General features: G+C 38.9%; 1 protein-coding gene across 2 annotated transcripts in view; it reads left to right on the top strand.

Moving 5' to 3' along the window:
• Positions 1-3,373: 3,373 nt before the first annotated feature.
• The window catches only part of Pla2g4a (phospholipase A2 group IVA), a 143,980-nt gene continuing 132,998 nt past the window's right edge, over positions 3,374-14,355 (top strand). Inside the window, exon 1 of one of the 2 annotated variants that reach the window (XM_048431007.3) lies at positions 3,374-3,529. The gene's annotated coding sequence lies outside the window, so the exon portion shown is untranslated. Of the gene's footprint in view, positions 3,530-3,556; positions 3,576-14,355 lie in introns of those variants that run through there. The other variant, XM_048431008.3, reaches the window with a different exon arrangement.

The following is a 14,355-nucleotide window of genomic DNA, read 5'->3' on the forward strand; positions in this document are numbered from 1 at the left end:
GAGCATCCTTTACCTACACTAGTTGGTTCACAAAGCTTGATCAACACAGTATATTAAGTAGTAGTATATTAAGAGATATTTAAGTTGGTTGTATCCTCAATGTTTTTCTTAAAGGAACAAAACAGTTGTTTATTTTTTAAATTGTTGCATGCGTGTGTGTGTCTGTGTGTGTGTTTGGTATGTATGCAAGTTCATGTGTATGCGAGTGTGTGTGTATATGTTCAGGCTTCTTACAGGTATATGCCTGGAGGCCAAAGATCAATGTCGTCCTTGGTCACTTTTCATCTTATATATTTTTAAAATGTTATTTCTATTATTTTTGTCACCTATATGTACGTGGCCATGGAGGTCAGAAGGAGACATTAGATTCCTCGGAGCTGGGATATAGGTAGTTGTTTGCTGCTCAACATGGGTTCTGGAAATCTCACATGGGTCTTATGGATGAGCAACAAATGCTCTTGAGCCAGTTCTCTAGTCCCTTGACCTTATCATCATCATCATCATCATCATTTTGGGGACAAGATCTCTTATTGAACTTGGAGCTCAACAATTCAGCTAGATTATCTAGCCAGCTGCCCCAGGAATCTACATATCACTGCTTCTGTGACTGTAAAAATGAATTGCCATTAATATGGGTGCTAGGGACCAGGAACAGTATCCTTACACTTCCTTGGCAAATTCTTTAGCAACTGTGCATCTCCCCAATACCTCATTTAGCTAATTCAGAGCAAATACATTTTTTTTTCATTAAGCAAATGTTTTTTCTTTATTTTTATGTTTAAATTATATTTATTACTAAAATTATCTTTATTATATTAAATTGCTTCTAATAATAGTAATAATAATAGTAATTGTGTATGCACATGTGTTCCTGTGGAGGGAAGAGGACAATTTTCAGGAGTCAGTTAGTTTCCTCTTTCCACTATAGTGTGGGATCCAAGGATCAAACTCAGATCATCAGTCTTGTACACCAAGCATGTTTACCCACTGAACATCTTGACAGTCTCAGTTTTCTTTTTTTCCTCTGCCTCTCTCTTTGTTTTTCTCTTCTTCTGAGACTGGGTCTCACTCTGTAGCCCTGGATGGGCTGGAACTACCTACATAGACCAGGCTGACTTTCAGCTCATGGAGATCTATCTGCCTCAGCCTGTCTCCAGAGTGCTCAGCATGAAGAATTGCCCTGTGACCCACAGTTTTTTTTTTTTTAAAAAAAGCAGTTCTTAGACTATTTTTATTGGATGCTATCTCAATTTCACTTCACTTACAAACATAAACTTGGCATAACTGTGAAATTTAAAGCCATGTGATAAATGAAATGAAATAAAATCCTGGTATGTGACTATCTTTGCAATTTGGGTAAAGATAAAACAACTTGCTTTATTGTCTATCTAACCAAAGAAAAATGATATACACATGAAGAATGAAGAAAGCTGTTTTGAGGTAGTTGCTGAGGCCTGATTATGTATTTGAAAGAGCAAACGGTGAAGTATTCTTGAGGTTCCAGGCAGTGACTTTATAAACACAGATATGAGGATGCTATTATTATCCTAGCCTGACACAGCCAATGTGCGAAAGGAAAACCCTTCACTGACATCTCTCATGGTTCAGCTACTTAAGAAACATTGGAAATTTACTCAGCAATAATTCTTCCTACTCAGAATTGCCTCAACACAGAGGACATGGGGCTTAGACTACACATTGTCGTCAGTGCATTTAAATGTCAATAGCATAAATATTTTTAAAACTTTACAGAATGCCTGGAAATCCTTCTATGGACTGAGGAATGGGGTTCGTGCCCATTATGACAGAGTCACTAAAATTGAACGGACATTTGCTGCCAGAAATTTAGAGGAATCTTGGAGAGCAGAGAACAGTTTGTGGAATTATAGCTGCAAATGGGTAGAAGGAATCAGGGCAAACTCATTTCTAACCCAAATGTTTGTCAAAAGTTCTTGGATTTAACTTATCTGTAGCTGTATTTTCTTAGGTAGATTGTCATTTTATTTTAACCATGTGATTCTTTCTGTTTATACCACATACACTTGTGCTTTGTGATAGAATGAAGGATCCAGATTTGTCTTTTATGTTTACTTCACTTGTGACTGAAAAAGGAACATTTAAAAACTTTAATGATATGAATTGCTAGGCATGGTGGCATGTGTCTGTGATCCCAGGGAGGTGGAGGCAGGAGAAATAGTTCGAAGTCTCTTTTGCTAGGCAGTTCAGTTTGAGTCCAGCCTAGGCTGCATGAAACCCTGTCTCATAAAACAAAAACAAATAAATTATGAAATGGGATTAAAAATGGATTTCGCCTTGGTTTCTGCTTTAGTTTCCACCTCCAGGTCTTTGCTTTGAAATCACGTTTTTGATTTCTCGTTATGATGGCTTCTTTTCATAATGAACTGTGACTGGGACACGTACGTCAAACAAACCCTGTCCCCACAAGTCGCTTTGGGACCAGAAAAGTTTATCCCAGCGCTAGAAAGAAAACTAAGAGTTTGTAAAAGGAAAAAACAATCATACTTCTTTAAAAACATTGAAGATAATAATTGGGAGATGATTGAAGAAGTTGTTGGGAGGAAGGGGCAAGATAGTGGCCATTGCTGATAAGGCAGAGTTCTGCAAGGTTCCTGTCCAGGGTACTTAGGATAACTGTGTTCTGTGGATTCTTGTGATGTTTGCTTGTTTGAGATGTGGCTTCAATATGTAACTTAGACTGGCCTTCAACACTCACCTCCCAAGCGCTGGGATTACAGGTATGAGCTACTAGCAAGCTTGCTCTGTAAGGGACGCAATACCTGCAATTTCTTCTCATCAAAGTTATCAGATACTTCAAATAATATCGCAACTTGGGATTCTGCTCGGTTGGGTGTTGTTTCTAAGTCTGAACGTGTGTGTTCTCTTCTTTGAAGTGTCTTTTCAGAGGTTTTGAGTTTGGAGAGAAAAGCGTGAGCAGGTTTGACCTTTAAAGTGATCCAAAATTATTCAGTAAAATACGTAAAATGTACATATTTCATATGTGGTGTTTGTTTAGAACTTAGCTTTTTAAAGACTTTAAAAATGCTTAAGATAGTTCATTATCTTTTCAACTTAGCTCTTACTCTTTTGGAAAAAAAAGAGGAAGTAGTGACTGCTTAAGGGCAAAAGCGGCAGAGTCAGTCACACACACACACACACACACACACACACACACACAGAGAGAGAGAGAGAGAGAGAGAGAGAGAGAGAGAGAGAGAGAGAGAGAGAGACTAGGACCAGTTAGCTCACACGTTTTTAAAGCATGTTTTATGACTTTAAAGGCCCGACTTTAAAAACTAAACACGCACATGTATGATGTTCGCCTTCACCAGAAGAGCTCGCTCCGGCTTGAATTCCACCTTAACATCCAGTCAGTGAGACCGGCCCACTTCTTAGCCCCTCCTCCCAGTGGGAAAAGACTTTCTTGAAGTCGGAACTGTGTGGGGATCCTGACTGACTGAAAGCTTGAGGCACCAAGAAGCCTGAGGAGTCTCATTTAACTCTGGGAACTGTAAGCATTTCCTCTCCCTGCCTGCCCACTCTCGCACTCTCCCCAGGTATCTGTGAGCAGCTGCCGAGAAGGAAGGCTGCCACCCCTGATCAAAGCTTACTGCTTTCCCTCCTCTGCCTTTGGGAAAGATTCGCAGAGCCGGCTTCAGTCCCTTTCTCACTCCGGAGGACATGCTTTTCTGGGTCCCAGAGCAGGTTGAAATAAAGGGAGAAATTGTTTCCTTCCGCGGGTGATGGGAAATTTAGTATTTATAGAGAAGTGAGTGACTTGGCGCGTCTTTGTGTTCCACGTGATGCCACTCAGTGATTCCTGAGGACTCCTGAACTTGAGTTGTATGTTGCTTGACAATGGAAATCCTTAGGAGCAGTTTGGTGACTCATTTGAATTTCAATTGTTAAAAAAAGAGTTATATTAGTGACATATGCAGAGAGCTCTTGGGTATCTAACGTGTTGCTGTGCTATGCGATGGACACTACTGAAAAACTAACCGTGAACTAACAAGCATTGTTATTTCCTTTAGTCTTTGGGTAACTCGTCTATCCTGACAGGAGAACGGGTCAAAAATTTTCTCAAAAATACTCTATCAAGTTGCACGCTTGAATTTTGAGTGTGAAAACTATTTTAGAACTGAGGCTCAAAGGAAGGAAGGAAGGGGGAAAGGCATTTGGTTTTGAAATAACAGTGAGTTAACCCATTTAAGTCCTTTAAAACTTGTCATTTCAGTTTTAAATATATATTCATCACTTCAAAAACTAGCTTAAGAAAAATGCTCCTGCCTTTGGCTGAAGTTTTTACTGCTTTCGGCGAAGAGGGTGGAGAGCATTAGAGACATGCCCCTTAGAGTGGTTAAATGTTATATTTGGGATTCTAATTTGGGAGAGGGGGGCATACTTTGTTTTGTTTCCGTTTGTTGGGTACATTTTGAATTTCAGTCAAAGAGAGTCACAAGAAATTTAATGAAATAAACCTATTGAATCTGAAATTATATCCCAGGTGTACTGGACCTTGCCAATGAAGTTGGGTTTTTTTGTTTTTATTGAGCTCAGATAGAGTTAAATTTTAAATTAGGCAATAATTATGAAATGTCTAGAGAAATATTTAATCGGCCTTTTCTCAAAGTTCTACAACCTTCCTCCTTGGGAAACATATTTCTTGGAAAGAGAAATTTCATTCTAACAATATAAGTTATTTTCATAGCATTTTATATTTATTTTTAAATAGGAAAAATAAAGTTCTGACACATATGTCTCAGCCCTTGGTAAAGTTCATGTTTTTAGCACCTTATCTGTCCTTGTGCTGTTACTCAGAAAGCTGAGTCCTGAAGCTGTTTCTTTACATACTAATAGACATGTTCCAGGAATTAAAAAAAGAGGAAGAGAACTTGCAGGGTTCTTTTTCCTCCCCTTCTGTTCACCACCACACCCCCACCTTACCCCTTCATGCTCGTAAATGGTATTTCTTTTATCCATTTTCTTTCTCTTATCACTGGCTCCTTCACAAACATTTTGGGAACTTTGGAACCCTCCCGGAATAATGTATGTACGCTCTTCCAATGCACACAGCTCTGAGAGAAAGAAATTCACACATTTGCCAAAGGAGTGAATATTTCCTAGAACTGTAGGCTTTCTGATAACGCATCAAAGTAAAGTAGCAAACTAGTCTACTTGTAAGTGTAGGGCTGCCTTGCTGTCCATATTCTAATGTCAATAATATAGTGTCCACACTGGCAATTGTTCACTAGGAATCCTAAGCACCTTGGGGCTGTGGGTAGCCACTTGCCTAGAAAGCAAGTGACATAGATTCTGAACTCAACCCCAATAATCAGTCATGAAGTATGAGACCTGTTATCTTTTAGAACTTATGATGAATCTTTTTACTTAACTAAATAAACATAACAGAGAAATTGATGCAAATATTTTATTGGATCATGCAGTATATCTGTATATTTTACTTTTATTTTAACATTCTAATTTGTATTTCCCAGACCAATCATGAGTTTTAATATTATTGCCTATTACAAACGTAATTCACACCCAGTGTCAAAATTTTGCTAAATAATAGAAAATAGCAAAGAACAAAAGAAGAAAAATTGCTTATTCTCCTCTAAGGATTAACTTTTAAATGACTTTCACCTATTTATTTACTCTTTTAGTATTTGATTATTCAGTCTATAGAGATATAAAATATAGAAAAAGAATCCATGCATTTATGCTTTTACACATTTTCCTATGTAATATATAGTCTCACTTGTAGACTCAGAAATTTGAATTTAGTGTCATTTTCTATGGTATTTTCCCATGATTTACATGATTCTATTAAGACCTGTTTTATAATTGTGACTTTATATTCTTCCGTAGTTTTTAGATACTATAGTCTTTTCTAGGAGTCAGATACCATGTAGCGATTAAAGACTATGACTCTTTACATGAGCTATGTTCAGTCTGTGGATATACTGGATTGACCAATAATATGTCATTGAATATTTAGATAGATTACAATTTTTATATTATAAGTAATATTTAATCTAGAGCCATTATATTAATGTTGGTAGAACTCATTATAACTCAGTCTTAAGAGTCCATTTCTAGACTTTAACAAAAATTCAACAACTTTCAAGTGATGAGATCATAAACGACCTAGTTACTTAATCTCCTTATATTGTTATTTTTTTTAGCTGTAAAATAGGAATAAAAACAATGCAGTATGTTGAGGATCCTTAAAACATTTAATATAAGTCACAGAGTACTAGTTACTTTTTGCCATTTTGCTTTTGAAGCATATATCTATTCATAAGCAGTTTAAGGTATTAGAGTTGGCCTACAATTACATTGGATCTGCGATTACATTGGATGCTATGAATAAGAATACGGAACAAGCAGAGAATCCAGTGATTCAGCCACTGCTACCTTATTTACAATTTAGGAAGACTGCTACCTTATTTACAGTTGTATCTCTTTCTTAAAGAAGTTTGGCAGATGTTCAGAATGGTTATATAGATGTTTGCATCTTCCAATGCTACTTCGATGCTGTTCCTCAGTTTACCTTTTAGCATAGTGAATCTGAAAAGCTGTAGTTGAGATCATCAGAGATCTTATGAAATCCTCAAAGATTTTAAGGAATGTCAAAGGTCTTGTTGATCCAGATGTAGAGCCAGAAGTAGAGATAGAAATCCTATAGACAAATCTTTTAGGGGTTTAGTTTCAGTGTTTCATGGGACTTCCCGTCACAATGTGTGGGAATGCACAAAAACATGAAAGCAAATCACATTCTCATAGACTCATAATTCGCCAAAATTGAGGAAGTACAAGTGGATTCTGAGAAGATTCCTCAAACGTCTGTAGCGTCTCTCACAGTTCTGGAGAGATCCGGGCTTGCTTAATATAGTAAATCAGGGCAAAGGCTAAGAGCTGGTTGTGTGACAATCACTAATAAAAAAGATTTGTAAAAGGAATGCCCATGTTTGTCAATAATGACTGTGGAATGAGCTTAAGTGTTGACCAACTAACTCATCATCTTCTATCTCTTGACTACTAGGGCAACAAAGAGTTGGGGAACTGGGAGTGATTCTGGGGTTCTTTTTAGAGAAGGCAGCAAATGGAAGATTTCTTCTGACCTTTTGATGCCATTACGTGTGTGTGTGTGTGTGTGTGTGTGTGTGTGTGTGTGTTGGGGGTTGGGGCTGCAGTATGCTTTTTTCTGCTCTTGATATGTAGGCCTCAGTTATTATTTTACTGTGGGTGACTTTAAATACGTGCATAACAATCTTAAATGCAGCTTCCTCCTCTTCTCAAACAAATGCAAATAACTCAATGCTGACTGTAAGCAGTTTTGAAAAGCTGCACTACCAGTTTAATTGCTTAATTAAATCAAATATCTTTCCACAACTCAACAAACACCCATGAGTGAGCTAAAATTAAAAGATAATGGACAGCCCTCACCTTTTTCTTCCTGCTTGTTAGCATGTGTAGCTGGGAACTGTGGGCGTTCACTTCCTTCATCTTCTATTCTTTTTGCTTCGCCTTGAAGTCTACAGCAAATTTTGAACTTTTAGGCAAGAGTAGGTTTTGAGTTAGTACACAAGTGTCTCTAACATGTCTAATTCCAGCATTCTTCTGAAATATAGAAAATTCATGACTGTAGGACTCAACGTCTGTTTTTTTATTTATTTTGTTTCTACATATGAACTATTTTCCCAATCATTTAGTTTGAAAAAATATGAGTTCTATTATCTTCTATTTATATAGTGCTATATGGTTTATTAAAAGGCTACATAAGAACTTGATTCATAACTGAGGCTGGTAGTACAGGCATGTAATCCTAGCTACTTGGAAAGCTGACACAGGAGGTTACCAAGTTCAAGGCGTGCCTAGGCTACACATTAAGTTTAAGGCCAACCTGGGCAACTTAATGAGATCCTGTCTGAAGTGGTTTTAAAGGTTAAAAAGGGGGGGGGGGAGAGGTTGGGATGTAGCTCACTGTGGATCATTTGTGTGTCAAGCATTCATTAAATTGCAGATCAGTTCCCAATACAACAACAACAACAAAATGAATAGGAATTCCATTCTTCTTTTGGAAGGGTGGTTCATAACTATGAATTAGCAGAGCAGTTACTACCATCTACATTTATAGATGTGAAAAGAGAACTTTGGAGAAAATCAGTTAGCTTCTCTGTCCAAGCCTGGGTCCATAGCATCCATCCCTAGGGACTTTGTATATTTCATTAGAGCAGGGGATTTGTTCATAGTCCCTGTTTTTTCATGGGCTTTATTTGTGGTTGTCAGCCTCCTCCTACTGGGGTCAACTGAAAAATTGTAAAGGGAGGCCCAGAATAGTACATTATCCCAAAGTCCAGTCCCATAGCAGATCTGCTGTTCTGCCCTTGTACCTGGGACGTTGCACTAACACTCAGACTGACTGAGAAATTAGTTTCTGATTTGTAATTTCAGAGTTTTTAAACTACTTAGTATTTTAATCAGGTATATATGGCTTTAAAGAAAATAACTCATGATATTTTTTATCAAAACTGTAAGATAGACATGTTAAAGAGTGATTTTTATGAATCATGATAATACTTATTTAATCAAAGGACTTACATTCAAGTAGAAAACAGAGAAGTTTCTTAGACTGTTTGGAGTCTTAAGGTTCTTTCCATCCCTGATTATGTCAGACAGTTAGTATAAAGCATTTGCCTTCATTCTTTGCAGAACAAAATAAAGTTTACTCTCCCTAGCAATCCAAAAGCTTACAGTAAAGAAGATAGAAGCTCCTTCTCAAGACTTGTAAATCAGTTACACCAAGTCTTGGTATGCAGATACATGCCTTTATATGCATATGCCTGTCTTGGTATGCATACGCGTGTCTTGGTATGCATACGCATGGCCTGATCATAAGTAATATGCAATAGCTGAGACTTGCATGCTGGGTGCAGCTCTGCCTCTACAAACATCAGGTCAGAAAGGAGCTTCTGAGTTTCAATCAGTGAATTGGCACACTTCCTATTTGCCCCACACTTCTTGCCCACATCTTTGACAAGATAAGCAAGTTGAATGTAGTCCATAAGCAACAAGCTGGTTTTTAACCCGTGGTTGAAATATATTTAATTTTTGGATTGGAGAATCTGTAATTCCAGAAGACACTGATTACCTGAGATAGTCTAGGGGAACACAAACCACGTCCTGCATTTTTAGGTTCTGCTATTTATTTATGAAAACACAAAGGCAGTCAAATTTGTGAATTTTTCTTAGCCTGTATTCTATGTGATATTATGAAATGGATTGAGAGAAATACTTTAGAGCAATTATGTCAGAATTTATAGAAAATCAGCTTGGGGGAAAGTGCATCAAGGTGTGCACACGCTGAATGATACAGATCATTTTGCATAGGCTCTTTCATCTGTAATTATGATCGCTTAATAACCATCAGCTACTGCATCTGCCACAACTTCAAATAGTTTTCATCTCCTTTCCTTCATCTGTTATAAATAAGAAGGAGATGATTTTAAAATTGGCTGAGTTCATGTACACAACTTAAAGATTAAAACCTGGCATTCCTGCAGTTCATTGGACTTCATTTTGCTTTCAGTGTACAATGTACATGTCCAAATAATAGCTTCTAAGTATTAGTAGACTCTTGATTCTCAAAAGTTGCAGCTAATACATTTTAGAAAGATTTGTTATAGCAAAAAATATAATTTGAAATGGTTCCTTAACCAAAGGGTTAGGTGCAGGGCGTATAATCCCTAGTAGGTAGGTTAGAAATTCAAGGCTTATGTACAGAGTGAGTTCAAGGCTAGTCTGGTTAAGTTAGTGAGGTCATGTGTCAACGTGAGCAGTAAGCCAATAGTGCCGGACATAGCTCAGTGGTAATGTGTTGCTGAGCCTGTGCAAGGCCCTAATATCAAACTAAAGAAATAAATATCAAAAGAGAAGGGCTTAATTTAAACTATTAAATGGTTATTATAATCTGTCACTTACTATTTATTTTCTGAGCTAGCAATAAGCAGAGATTTAAATTTAGAAAATTAAAAATTTGCAGTAAGTTAAACAGAACTTCCCCACGCCTTTGCTTTATCTATAGTGATACCTCTCTCTTGTCAGTGACAAATGATGAAATGGTCCACTTAAGAAGATGTGAGGGGCAAGAGGTAGGAGGTGAACAGAGTGAAGACAGCATGGCTTACCTGGCTCCTGACAGAGAATAGCATTTGTAAAGGAACTTGCAAAGAAGCAACCAGAAAATTAGATGGGAAGCCAGATTTTGGGATAAAATCATGGAAGCGTGGGAAGGATGATTGTTCCAGAGGAAATAAAGGCTTGAGTAGGATGAGGGTGCAGAAATGACCCCTGAGTTAGAGAAGGTGGAGGTTGTTCCTGATGCTTACCAGGTCAGTCTCAGTGCGTTAATGGAGACAGACGAGAGGAGAAAGTAGAAGTAGGGTGTCCTGAAGCCAGAGGACAGATCTGAGTACAACATGCAAAGGATTCCTTCTGGAAGGAGCCAGGACCGGTGGAGACTATAGCAGCTTTGCCGATCAGATAATCTGATTGAGGATTGATGGTTCAGGAAATAAAGTTTTTGCCATCAGTGTAAAGTCCTTATAAAGTTAAGGATCTCTCCTTCAGAGCCACATGTGCCAGATCTGTGCAGGAGAAGGAAGGCTGCCTCTCTAGTGAGGGACTGTCATATACAGGGGAGTCCTAACCAAGAGAGTGTAAGTGGGTGAGATCCCAGAGGGTGAGAAGGATGCCAGCCTGCTTCCAGAGTGGGGATGGAAGCTGTCCTGAGACCTTAGATGCTGCAGTGTTGGTCGAGAGCCTCTTCAGGTTCTGAGGATGAGACTCAAAAACACAACCACTGACTGACTATGGACTCCACTCTAGCCGTAGATGATAGGTGTGAAGATGCTACGTAGAATGTGTGTGTCTTCTGTTTTTGTTTTTGTTTCTGTCTTTTCCAAAAAGGAGAGGGAGGAAAGAAGGAAAGAAAAAAGGAAGGAAGTGTAGAAGAGAGAAAGGAAGGAAGGAAGGAAGGAAGGAAGGAAAGAAAGAAAAAAGAAAAGAAAAGAAGTTGAAAGCCTTGAAGATAAAATAGTGCATTAAGCAAAACAAAAACCCAAACAGGACCAAACCCTACATAGAAACACCTCAAACTGCAATACATAGAAATCCAGGAACTTTTAGGACTCGGGTCTCTTGAGGCAAGTTAGTTAGTAACTGGCAGGGTGTGTCACACATTGGCTTGCTTTCCTGTAGGAAGGAATGGAGCCTTTGTTCCTTCAAGCCCCTGTTGGACTCCATGCCTCTTTCTACACTTCACTGGATCTCAATAACTTTTTGCCTGTTCCGAGAGGCGACGTTCTGGAATCTGTTTTCTTCATGTCCTAATTGGTGGGATTCCTGCTGAAGTTAGTGTGAGCTCTTACTGTTGGAACTATTTGCCTCCTCTGTGTCTCCTGCTGGTTCTCTAGAGAAGTCCTTAGGTCTCACCTAGCACAACATCAGCCGTTTGTTTGCCACTCCAGTTTCTGAGGAAAATTTTAAAATTATTATTATTGTTTATTATTTATTATTTTAAGATGGGCATTTAGGGCTGGAACTGACTATTTAGACCACTGTGGATCCTTGGTTCCTGGTGTTGGGATTACAGGTATGTCCCACCATACCTGGTTCCTGGTGTTGGGATTACAGGTATGTCCCATCATACCTGGCTCTCAGAATGTTAGTGTATCTGATAGTCTAGAATTTGATTGAACTGATGAAATTTTGCAATACAGGGTTGGAAGTTAGCCCAGCAGAAGAATAGCATGTGTGAGGCTCCGGGTTCCAACCCCAGTAATATAAAACCCAAGCAAATCAAACTCGTGTTATGTCTGAGACACTTAGTAATAAAACCATCATTTAAAAAAGAAAGAGGCTTTTTCAGAGTCCTACTGCCAGGATGTCCTTTTATAACCTGAAAATTGTTTTTTTGTTTTTTATTTTTTAATCTACAAGTCACTTCACATGCTTCTTTTTTTTAATTATTAGCATCTTAGGGAACAGCTGGCTATCATAAGCCCAGTGATAGTTTCTTCCCACCCCAGACAAAAACAAAATTGAAATATTGACTCACATATTTCTTCAAAGGTAAAAAGTAAATCACATTTTTTCTTAAGTCCATTAGCCATTTTAATAAATTCTCTTCCCATAAAAGAACCTTAGTTCAGAACTAATTAGAGTCAGTCTGAGGCACTCATGCTGTCTGTCATGTAAGAAGAGGGACGCTGCCAGAGGCCGCGAGATTGCTCCTGGCTGCACTGCCCCATTCTAGGAAGGTCTTCCCTTCTTCCCCCTCCCTCCTTCTCCTCTCTCTCCATCCCTTCCTTCCCCTCCCCCTCCTTCTCTTCTCCTTCCTTCCCTTCTTCCCCTCTTTCCCTTCCTTCCCCTTCCCCGCCTTCTCTTCTTCTTCCTTCCCTTCTTCCCCTCCTTCCCTTCCTTCCCCTCCCCCGCCTTTTCTTCTCCTTCCTTCCCTTCCTTCCCCTTTCCCTCCTCTTCTCCTTCTTTTCCCTCCCTCCCCTTTCCCTCATTTCCTCCTTTCCTTCTCCCTCCTTCCCTTCCCCCCTTTTCCTTTCCTTCTCCTCTCCCTCCTACCCTTCCTTCCCCTCTCTCTCCTTCCTTTCCTTCCCCTCTCCCTCCTTCTCTCCTGCTGTCATGACAGGTCATGAAATGGAAAGTCACTGCGAACCTCTCTCTTGTTCCGCCCACGTCTCTTAGGTTGTGACTTACTTACAGTCAGCCAACTTCCTCATCTGCAAAATGAAGGGGAGTGCCGAGCATTATTTTTGTTAATTTTATATTTTAAAAAGCGTCAGGAGATGCTCAAGTGAACCCTGACAGATTAACTAATGCCTTTAGGGCAACCTTCTAGCACATGCACAAAGGCAGAGGGAATATACATTTGCTATTTGGTGGTAATGATAGTGATTCTAACTCACCTAATTCAATCTATTGTTGTATAGTAGCAAATATTCAAGGCATAGTGCAAGTAGCTATGGTGCCAGCAGAGGATGGGGGCACAGAGAGAAGCATAATGTATTATTTTACTCTTCATAGGTCTGGGAGTCATTCTGTCCTCAATCATTGTATCAAATTTAGAACAACGCTAATGTGTCTCAGAGGCAACAAGCCACACATAATATTATTCAATATTCATAGACTGCCACAGTACCATATTGTATCAGAATTGTTTCCCTTTGTAATCCAATGGTTTTACTAAATAATTTTAACCTCATGCTGTATCACAGAGTTCCTAGCTCTTTCATTAGACTGCTACCACGATACACAACCAAAAGGCAATTAAGAGTATTTTCTACAAAAAACAAACTTCGTCTTCATAGACCCCTTAATCCTGCAAAAGACTGAGTTTGTTTCTCATTTCAGAAGAGAATTGGCATCCACAGTATTTAGAAGCACATCTCTAAAACCTGTTAAATCTGAGAAGAGAATCGGGACCTTGAACCTTATTTCACGTTACACGATCCTGAACAGAATAAATATACATAGATGGTGGCCATCTATCTATATTAAATACTACTTAAGAGTGGCTTGATGCCTCTGAAGCACACACCAACACTGTTTTAAATTGGATCCAATATTTTTTGAGGACAAAATGACTCCCAGAACCATAAAGGGCAAAATGATAGAAAATGCAGTCTGTCTACGCTGCCGTCTTCTGCTGGCGGCACCGTAAGGCACTTGTGCTACATCTTGACTATGTGGGTGTTATACAGTGATGCATTGAATTAGGTGAATTGGAATTACTGTCGTTCCCTCCAAACATCAAATGTATATTCTCTACAAGCAAGGTTAGTGTCCTAAGCTTCCAAAATAGTTGCTGTTGGAAGCTGGTTGAAAAGCAGAGTTGGGAAGAGTTCATCTAGAATCAAAATGGCTCCCGCGAGGCAGTTCCTCCTGTCAGATGCATTTCCAGGCGGCTTTGCCTGGACTCTTAGTCTTACAGGAAAGATGGAACATTTCCTGAAGGTAATTACTAGTAAATCATGGGTAGAAAATAAAGCAAAACTCAGCAGTTAAAGAGGGACTGAAGTCCTCATCAAAGGGGCCTATTTGCACCTTCCAGTCCGCAGAGAAACCACAGGGGTAGCTTCAAGACACCCCATATTTCTTGGTACTTCGTTAGATGTGTTTAAAGGGTTAACACTGACTAAATCAACTGGTCATTTTCTATAAGGGAGAAGACAGAACAACCTTATTCTATATTATCTAAAAACGAATGTTGCGTGTTTTCCAACCAGCAGTGTGATGCTATTCCACATTGGTATGAGTGAC

The sequence above is a fragment of the Myodes glareolus genome, chromosome 5 (assembly GCF_982192425.1).
Source record: "Myodes glareolus chromosome 5, mMyoGla1.1, whole genome shotgun sequence".
Taxonomy (NCBI): Eukaryota; Metazoa; Chordata; class Mammalia; order Rodentia; family Cricetidae; genus Myodes; species Myodes glareolus.